General features: G+C 36.6%; 1 non-coding gene across 1 annotated transcript; it reads right to left on the bottom strand.

Annotated features, from left to right (window-relative positions):
- Positions 1–9,229: 9,229 nt before the first annotated feature.
- TRNAS-GGA (transfer RNA serine (anticodon GGA)) lies at positions 9,230–9,301 on the bottom strand. The gene has a single exon. It is a non-coding gene; the product is annotated as a tRNA-Ser (tRNA).
- Between the last annotated feature and the right edge of the window lie 688 nt (positions 9,302–9,989).

Raw genomic sequence — 9,989 nt, 5'->3', positions numbered from 1 at the left:
ATCAAGTTAGGGTTATTTATATATACCGATGCTGGGCTAAGTCTAAACACCTCACAGCTGTTCAAAACTTGTGAAGAAGAAATCAACTATATCACTAACATCTACTTGGCTGGATGGTGCTAAGGCCAGGTATCTCTTCCATCCCCACTAGCAGCCTCTGCTACAACAATTCTGCCTCAAGTCAGTTTAAAGTTGTGGTTAACAAAGTTAAATCTGATGTCAGAAAATGTGGGTCCAAGCTGTGCAATGCCTTGGCTCTGTGACCTTGGCAAGCTATTTCATCTCTTCCATCCCTGGCTTTCCATTCACACAATGGGAAAAATAACAGTTCTTTCATTCTAGAGTATGGTGAGGATTTGATGAAATAATCCATGTGAGGCACTCAGCCTCGCTTCTTGTTTATACATTCTCAATAAGCATTTACAATTACTCTCCTTACTGTAAGAATGTAAAATGGTCCCATGTTTATTACATCTGAAGTCTCTTTCTAACTCCAGGTGAACCTTAAAGGATAGAATGTAGGGAGTAAAATTCTTAGATAGGCACCTCATTTTCCTCTCCCAAAACCCACGTCAGTATGATTCAAGGTTGAGTCATCCTCCCAGACTTGATGCTGTCTCCATATTCCTAGTTCTTCTTCATGACAGTCAGACTTAAGATCCAATGATCCCAGAATGAAAATTGATTCCTTATGACTTCTGTAAGGAATCATTCTCTCTGGGTTCGTATTGCCCAGAGGGTAGAGGATACCATTACCTTGCTCTGTACTGTGATCCGCTTCTCAGTCTAAAGCTCAGTTCAGACCTCAGCCTAAATCCTGAACCTCTCTGATCCCAGAAAATCAATGTTTCATGCCCACTTTGCGACGCCTTCTAGTCCTTTTATCTATTACCACCTATTCCCCTTGATCCTCCTATTTTCACCCTTTTAATGTCTTTCTCCCTCTTTATAGTGTTCTCATTCTTTTCTAATATCATTATTTAATAGTCCCACAAAATAATACTGCAAATATTATCTCTAAAAACCACTGGGCAGTAATCATTAACTTGGCATTCATTGATGAACCCCAGGAGCACTTTAAAAGTGTATGCAAAAATAAATTTATTTTAAAAAGTGTATGCAAAGATAGTATGTATATTTGTGTGCATGTGTGTACGAGTGTGTGTGTGAGAGAAAGAGACAGAGAAGGTGGGAAGAGAAGTGGTGGCTTGTGTATGTGCGTGTGTCTACACACTTGTTTTCCTAAGGAAAAAATACATTGTTTTCTTCAGATTCTGAAAAACTTTCTGATATTAAAAATGTTAAGAACATCTGCTAAATTGATCAAAGACTACAGAATTGTTTTAATGTGTATTAACCATTATACATCAAGAGATTAAAAATATAAAGATGATGAATTCTCAACAATTATTTATTTTGCTAAATGCTAAGGAAATAAGTGGATCGAAGCCTTTGCCTTCAAGAAGATCACATTCCACCTAGAAGAACAATGAATTTTTAAAATGAGAGTATTTTATTTTGCCTGTCATTTTTGTTGTGTCTTATGTTAATAAAGAGTCTGCTGCTGCTGCTGCTGCTGAGTCGCTTCAGTCATGTCCTACTCTGTGTGACCCCATAGATGGCAGCCCACCAGGCTCCCCCGTCCCTGGGATTCTCCAGGCAAGAACACTGGAGTGGGTTGCCACTTCCTTCTCCAATGCATGAAAGTGAAAAGTGAAAAGTATCCGACTCTTAGCGACCCCATGGACTGCAGCCCACCAGGCTCCTCTGCCCATGGGATTTTCCAGGCAAGAGTACTGGAGTGGGGTGCCATTGCCTTCTCTGAATAAAGAGTCTATGTGTAGTTAAAAAAAAAAAAGCTGAGAAAGATTGGAGGATGGGGTAGAACAATGTTGAACAAGTCATATCCAACATAGAGGAACAGGGGCTGGTGCATGGGGATGACCCAGAAAGATGTTATGGGGAGGGGAGGTGGGAGGGGGGTTCATGTTTGGGAATGCATGTAAGAATTAAAGATTCTAAAATTTAAAAAATAAAAAACTAAAATTAAAAATAAAATAAAATAAAATAACTGTGAAAAAAAAAAAAGAATAAGGCAATTTTAGAGAAAATATGGAAAAGGAAATGGCAACCCACTCCAATGTTCTTGCCTGGAGAATCCCAGGGACGGGGGAGCCTGGTGTGCTGCCATCTATGGGGTCACACAGAGTCGGACACGACTGAAGCGACTCAGCAGTGCAGCAGCAGAGAAAATATGAGTCTGGGGTTAGAAAAATTGTTGAATCATCACTAAATAAACAGTGAAGAAGCAGACAACTAGAGATGCGTGACTGAGGTGAACTTAGTGGACATAGGTAAGTGTCAACCTGCTATGAACAGGGTAAAAACCATAGTCTCAGAGGTTTAAACCCAGTCAAAATGAATGGGTGGTCAAGATGTAGAGCCTGGGTGGTCAAAGAGTGGACAGAATAAGTCAAAGGAGAGTCTCCTTGAACTACAGAAGACCTGGCTGAGCGCATTTGTTCAAAGAGGATGAGTTACCAACCATCACAAGTTTCTTCTTTTTGTTGGAACATTTGTCTTAAGAGTAGTACTCTGGTCATTGTTCTTTTGATTGTACAAGGAAGTGCATATACTCTGCTAGTACAACTGTTCTAGCAAGTTGTGGAGACTATTAAAAAACTGTACCTACCACTTGTTTCAAGGCTTGGTAACCAACTATAATGCATTACAAAGCAAAACAAAAATCACTAACAATAGCAATCACCAGTGAGCCCACAGAAACAGTCTAATAAGTCATTCAGCAGCATGGTTTCCTAAATATAAGGGTACAGAAGTGTGGAAAATTGTACAAAGACAAAGAGAATAACTGGGTTCTAATCACTCAGTCTACTATCGATACATTTTTTGGAGATCAAGAATTAAGGAATAGTCAAAAGTTTAGTGAGATAAAATTTGGGGAACAGTGAGAAAAATAACTGTTGACTGCTGGCTTAGTTTTATTAGAACCAGACCACCATACTGGATACTGCAGCATTTCTGCTTGTGGCTAGAGGTCTGGGTATAGTTGTTGGAATCTGCCACTGTTTTTGTGTGCCTTGAAGTTTCTTCCAATTTCTAAATATATTAAGAGAGCACATGGCCTTCAAAGGAGACCTACTCTGACCCCAACGACTACAGCTTCTATTTGTTAAAGCAGTTTAGAAAAACATTATTCTGATATTTTCACATTGGTAAATATCCTCTGCCCATACTCAAGAAAAACAAACTAACTAACTAAAATGTGAAAAAAATTTTCCCAGATCTCTATGGAAAACAAATCATTGTTTTGATGTATTCAGGTAAAATACATGATGTCAGAGGTCAAAGTATGGTATAAGTAGTAGCTGAAGAAGTTATTCTGGCTATAATCATGACAGAAAAATTCTAAGTGATTTATTTAAGCCAATTATAAAATTTCATATAACTCTATGAAAACATATATAGGTGGAAAATAAAAAGGAATAGCATGGGAACTCATTCCTTTTTATTTTCCACCTACATATGTTTTCATAGAGTTATATGAAATTTTATAATACAGTATTGTAAAGTAAAATAAAGTAAAAATAAAAATTAAAAAAAAGGAATAGCAAACTGGATAGATAGATAGATGTGAGGTAGTCCATAGTTCCCTTTAATGTTGCTAAATAGGTTTGATAATTGAAAAATACACTTAAAAAAAAGAATGCAACTTAAGGATAAATCTTAGATACCTTCCACTGGACTAAATGAGCAAAATCTCCATTTTATTTATGCAGTTGAAACTTGAAATCAAGGTTTGTTTTTCAATATTCTCATGGATGTAAATGACTGACCACTCACTGTTCTTTGAATAATTAAAGGGAGATTCTTGAGTAATAACATCATATAAATAACTCCGAAATATAACCCAAATCCTATAGGCTTATAAAGTAAATAAACAAACTAATAATAATTATGTTTCACCTCTCACCATTGCCTCATGGTAACATACCTCATGTCACCTAAGGCTCATAGAAGGGCATTATGAAAATAGAGTATGCTCAGAATAGCTCCAGAACACTTTATGACAACCAGTGAGGGAAAATTAGAAATCAAGCCAAATAATGCTAAGATCAGTACCTCTGAGCTATGGATACAAGTTAGCTGTTCTTGGCAAGCCTTCATGGCCATGACTTTATGGTACCCACTGGAGAGGAATGTGAAATGTCCAAAAATGTTCCCATAGTAGTCTATGCCCAGAATGCATCTATTTTTAAAGAAAGGAACACCTCTCACTTAGCTCTGTATTCCATGAGACACACAGATTCCAAAGGTTGGAAAGATGAAAGGGTGAATTCAATACCTAAGTCCAGATGGAATTGTGCCTTCCCTGAGTCAGAACAAACCAATCAATAAATAAAAGAATATAACAAGTTAAGTGACCTTACCACAGAAAAAGTCCTAAAGCACACATCACCTTTATCTAAACTGGAATGCCACAAAATAAGTCATTTATCTTAACTTGGCAAGGGCACGGCTTCACAGGAATGGATGCTTGGTGTCAGAAATCACATCAAGTAATGGAATAACTCAGAGGCAACTAAACAGAGGGAGCAGAGGACCAGAGGGGTTTATTTGTGGACTTTCAGTCTGTCCAGTCACACTCTGTGGGGTTCAAGGTTCCCTGATCTCAAAGCCCAAGGGCAATGTTCTGTCATTGAGTGACATCCTGTTGCTCAGTGAACAGACAACCTGCATTCCTCTCTGACAATCAGCTGGAAGATTCAGACAAGCTGTTCAGGCTAAAGCCAGGAATGGCTGATACTTCTTTGATTTGCTTTGCCAAAGTGACTGAAGAGAATAATGGCATGTAGTGAGTAGAAATAGTACTTGGAAAGATTCTAATTTAAAAAATTAAAGAATGGAAATCAGGAGGAAATTCTGTTGAGACTTCCATAACCAACATCTAAGGATATCATGAATTTGGCTTTTTTTTTTTTCCCCAACTTCATTAACAAGGACTGAGTTATAATACATAGAGCTTTTGATTATCTATGTTATTGGAGTATACTGATAGGTAAACAGATGGACTGATAGGTAGCTAATGTTATTTAAATATATACATACATACAGTGTTTAGAAAGATATTTTGAAGCCTTACCTTCTTCTATTACCTAGCACATGTAACTCAATATGTGGCACAGAGTAGATGCTTAGAAAGTGTTTGATAAATCAGTGAAAGAACAAATTCTTGGAATCTACTTCCTCTAAAAAACAAAAAACAAAAAACAAAACCTTACAGGAGTTCAAAAGTCTTGTTTTCATCTCCATTCCCTTCTTATCTTTCTTCCTCCCAAATTCCCTAGGAAAGATGCGAGTAAATAAAATTATAAAAAGTAAAAGTTTCAAGATAGAAACACAAGAGAAGCAAAGTAAAAATATAATCTTGCAATAAAAAAGAATTTGAGTTTTAAACATCAATGGTGTCATCATTTCATTAAAATTGGGAAAATAGTACCTACTATATGTCAGACACAACTGAGCGACTTCACTGTCACTTTTCACTTTCATGCATTGGAGAAGAAAATGGCAACCCACTCCAGTGTTCTTGCCTGGAGAATCCCAGGGACGGAGGAGCCTGGTGGGCTGCCATCTATGGGGTTGCACAGAGTCGGACATGACTGAAGCGACTTAGCAGCAGCAGCAGCAGCATATGAGAAAAAAATATGTTCTGAAAGATTTATGCCTGCTATAAAAATAAAATACATGCATAGAATAAAATATTAGCTTAAGATTGCACATGATTACAAACTTGGCTATTCTATTAATATTAACCTAGCAAGACGGGGGATGTACAGGCACGCATGTGAGTATGTGTTAGAGAGCATGTGTGCAGAGTGTGAGAGGAAGACTCCATGTATGCGTGTTTTCTTGTTTTTTTGCTGGTAATGATTTCAACTACGCACTGGTTTCTGTACCCCTGGTTTCCACTAACTGAATATAAATGATCATTTTTAGAAGTTTAGATTATTCTGAGCAGCTCTCAGTGCAATTTACAGTTGGAAATTAGTCTCTTTTGGTACCTTTTTTTTTCCTTTCTCAAGAGAAAAAAATAGTGAATTTTCTAAGAGTCATTTCATTCAATAGCCACCGAGGGTCACGGTTAATTGTTTTCAATAAAGAAATCTTGGTATCATATGGTCTCGAATGGTTTTATTTTCAACTATGTAGTTTCATACCGTCATCCTAACAGCACCCTGGTTTTACTTTGGAAAGCTATCTTTCCCAGTCTATGAGCAAATAGGGTGAGAAGATAGATCTTGATCCTGCCCCACTTTCCCTCCATACTTGTTTTTCCAGTCTTATCCTCTTAAAACTTGGCACAGTCAAGAATTATGTGGGTGATCAGAACTTGATTCATGGAATTCTATCAAGATGTTGAATTTTGAGCAGAGGAACTCAAAGACAGAATGAACAGTTTTCTTTCTCTTTTGGGTTGGGCATTTTTATTCTTCTGCTCCTCTATTCATCACTTGAAAACTCTTCAACACCTCTTTTGTTTATTCAACACTTCCTTCTGGTGTGCTTTAGCTGCAAACGGTTGAGATAGTAGTATTTCTCAGCTTAAAGCACATTATCACCATTGGCCCAGGCACAATTTCTCCTTTACCCATTCATTCATTCCTTTATCTCTTCATTTTTACCATATAGCTTTCTCCTTTCCCCTTCTTCCCTTAAACGACCACTCCAATGTGTATAATGTATCCCTGTTAGAGCAATACTAAAAAAATGTATTGTTTGTGCACATGTTTTCAATTTACATAAATAAAATTGTTATATACATATATAATGTTTGCATTTATGATTTTATATTCTTTACTCAGAATTATTTTAAATATCTATCCATATAGCTATGTGTATATCTAAGCTGATGCTTTTGATATAAATAATGATCATCTACTACAGTTTACCCATTCATTCCCTAAGAGTGACTTCACCTTTCTGCTTCCATAATAATATTGAAATAAACATTCTTATGGGCCTGGGTTCTTTAGAATACATACTAGTTAATAGGATAGGCATACGTTTTATTTGACAAAGCAGTAATTATTTTGAGAGCATTGAACAAAACAAGGTCTCTGTCCTCATGAAGTTTATGTCCTTCAAGAGAAGATAACAAACAAATATATAACAGGAAATGCAAGGGGAAATAACTGGCTGAGAGTAGCATATGCATGTATACACAAAGCCTAGCACTCATACTAGGAGTTAGGTTAAAAATATAAATTTGAGATCCAGTTGTGAAGCTCTATAAAGTCACCTAGAAAGTTCATATAGATGAAGCATTGGTCTGGGGACAGAACTCTGAAGCACTTAAACATTTAGAGATTAAAAACATTAGAAGATGCCAACAAAGGAAACCAAAAATGAACTGCAGGTAAGACAGAAGGAGAACCAAAAACAAGCGGTGTCCCAAACCCGTATTTTCTCCCAAAAAAAATCACAGAGTGTCATGTTGCTGTTTGGTCAAATGATATTAGAACTGAAGTTAACTTTAAGTCTAAAAATAAGGAGGTCATGATGATGCTTATAATATGGATCTAGCTGTACTCAAACAGTATAATAGGTTTATGAGAATATTAAAGATAATGTGGAGACAGTCTTCTTTTCAATATCATTTTGAGGAAATTTGCTATAAAGTACAAAAGAGAAATTAGGTCATGGCTGGAGAAAGATAAGTAGTGAAAAGAATTTTTATAAGATGGACAAAATTATAGCATGATTTTAGGCTGCTGTGAATGTCAAGTCAGGCTGAAGGAAAGATTACAAATTTTGATGTAGGAATGATGAATTCTTAAATGTTATCATTAAATTGGTGAGAAGGAATGACGTTTGTAATACAAGTAGCAAAGCGGCCCATGACATGAAGGTAGGCCATTCATCCTTAGCAACAGGATGGAGCAAAGAATTTGGGGACATAGATGAAAGTAATGGGGCAGGGAGAGGAGGAATTACTGGGGTAAATATGGTGGTGGAAGAGAGTGGAACATCTTTTTCTTCTATTTTTTTTCATCAATTGGCCTCATTTCAACTATCCAGCTTTTTCCACTTTTACTCTTTGCTTCTCTTAATCTATCAACAAACTCTTGATGCTTCAGAATATGATATGTCTGCACAGTATATTTTTCATGCCTCTATGTCTCCCATTTTTCTGCTTATATCATCCTCCTCAGTCAGTTAGCAAACAGGCACTTATTTTTCAGTACAAGTCTTAGCTAAATTTTCCTGACCTAGCTTTGTTGCTGTGTTTGTGTGTGTTTTAAGATATTGTATGACTTTCCACTAGACTGTGCCTACAGAAATACCTGGGATAATGCACAGTCATTGTTTTACTCCAATCAGTTGCCAATACATACTAAAAGCCAGGCTTTATCCTAGTTCTTAGTATACAACCATGCACCAAAGATCCTGCTTTTAAAGCACACACATTCTAGTGGCTTTCATAGAAAACAAGTCTTCAATGAAGCATCATTCCACTTTAGTGATGTGGCAGCTTTAGAATTTAGGGCTTCCCTGAATGCTCAGTTGGTAAAAAATCCACCTGCAATGCAGGAGACCCCAGGTTGATCCCTAGGTGGGGAAGATCCGCTGGAGAGGGGATAGGCTACCCACTCCAGTATTCTTGGGCTTCCCTTGTGGCTCAGCTGGTAAAGAATCCACCTGCAACGCAGGAGACCTGAGTTCAATCCCTGGTTTAGGAAGATCCCCCGGAGAAGGGAAAGGCTGCCCACTCCAGTATTCCGGCCTAGAAGAATTCCATGGACTGTATACTCCATGCGGTCACAAAGGGTTGGACACGGCTGAGCGACTTTCATTTTCAGCTTTAGAATTAACATTTGCTCATAATCAGCTTCATTTCACCCTCTACAGACAAGATATAACACAACATTAAAAATGAGGCGCACTTTTAAAATTTGTTTTCTTATTTTCTTTTGCTTGTTTTTGCTACATAACCTAATCATAAATAATAACTTTTATAATTTAACACCTCAAAAAATTATGACTTTCGAAAACGTGGATTTGAAGACTGAAACATTAAAGTGAAGTCGCTCAGTCGTGTCCAACTCTTTGCGACCCCGTGGACTGTAGCCTACCAGGCTCCACCCTCTATGGGATTCTCCAGGCAAGAGTACTGGAGTGGGTTGCCATTTCCTTCTCCAGGGGGATCTTCCCGACCCAGGGATCGAACCCGGGTCTCCTGCATTCCAGGCAGACGCTTTAACCTCTGAGCCACCAGGGAACCCCAATTTTTTAAAATGAAACAAAGATGAATATTTTTAATGATAAAAGGTAAAATTCACACAAAAAAATAGACATCATAAACCATTAGACACCTAACAACAAAGAAACAAAGATATATAAAGCAAAAATCAGAAGAAATAGAAGGGAAAACAAAAATATATATAATCATAATGAGACATATTAACATTTCTCTGAGAATATTTTATCAAGTGCAAAAAAAATAAGAACAGGAACTTCTTGAATGATGTTATTAATAATCTAAATATAATAGATTTCTATTTATATTAATTTATATTAATCTTATATCCTACACAAATATATTTAAAATTTTGTATTTCATATGCTATTATTAGATGTCCATAAACTGGCAACCAGATAAACATTACTAAATTTCAAAAAGTAGAATTTTTTTGTGATTCAGGTATACATATACACACAGATTTTTAAAATTATTTTCCATTAATATTTATTACAAGATATTGACTATAGTTCTCTGTGCTATACAATAAACCTCTGTGACTTGTTGCATATCTGTTAGCATTCTAATTTTTAAAAAGCACTTTGTTTTGAGTTTTCTCTCCTTCAGGTTGCTATGCATTTTTAAGTCTGCCATTAAAATGACAATGGAAATTATAGGAGCACTCATATTTCTTAGGACTAGCTGAAAATGAAAATGGACACATCTG

This window comes from Ovis aries, chromosome 6 (assembly GCF_016772045.2).
Source record: "Ovis aries strain OAR_USU_Benz2616 breed Rambouillet chromosome 6, ARS-UI_Ramb_v3.0, whole genome shotgun sequence".
Classification (NCBI taxonomy): Eukaryota; Metazoa; Chordata; class Mammalia; order Artiodactyla; family Bovidae; genus Ovis; species Ovis aries.
Note: the sequence above shows the minus strand (reverse complement) of the source record. Positions and strands in the feature narration are given on the sequence as shown.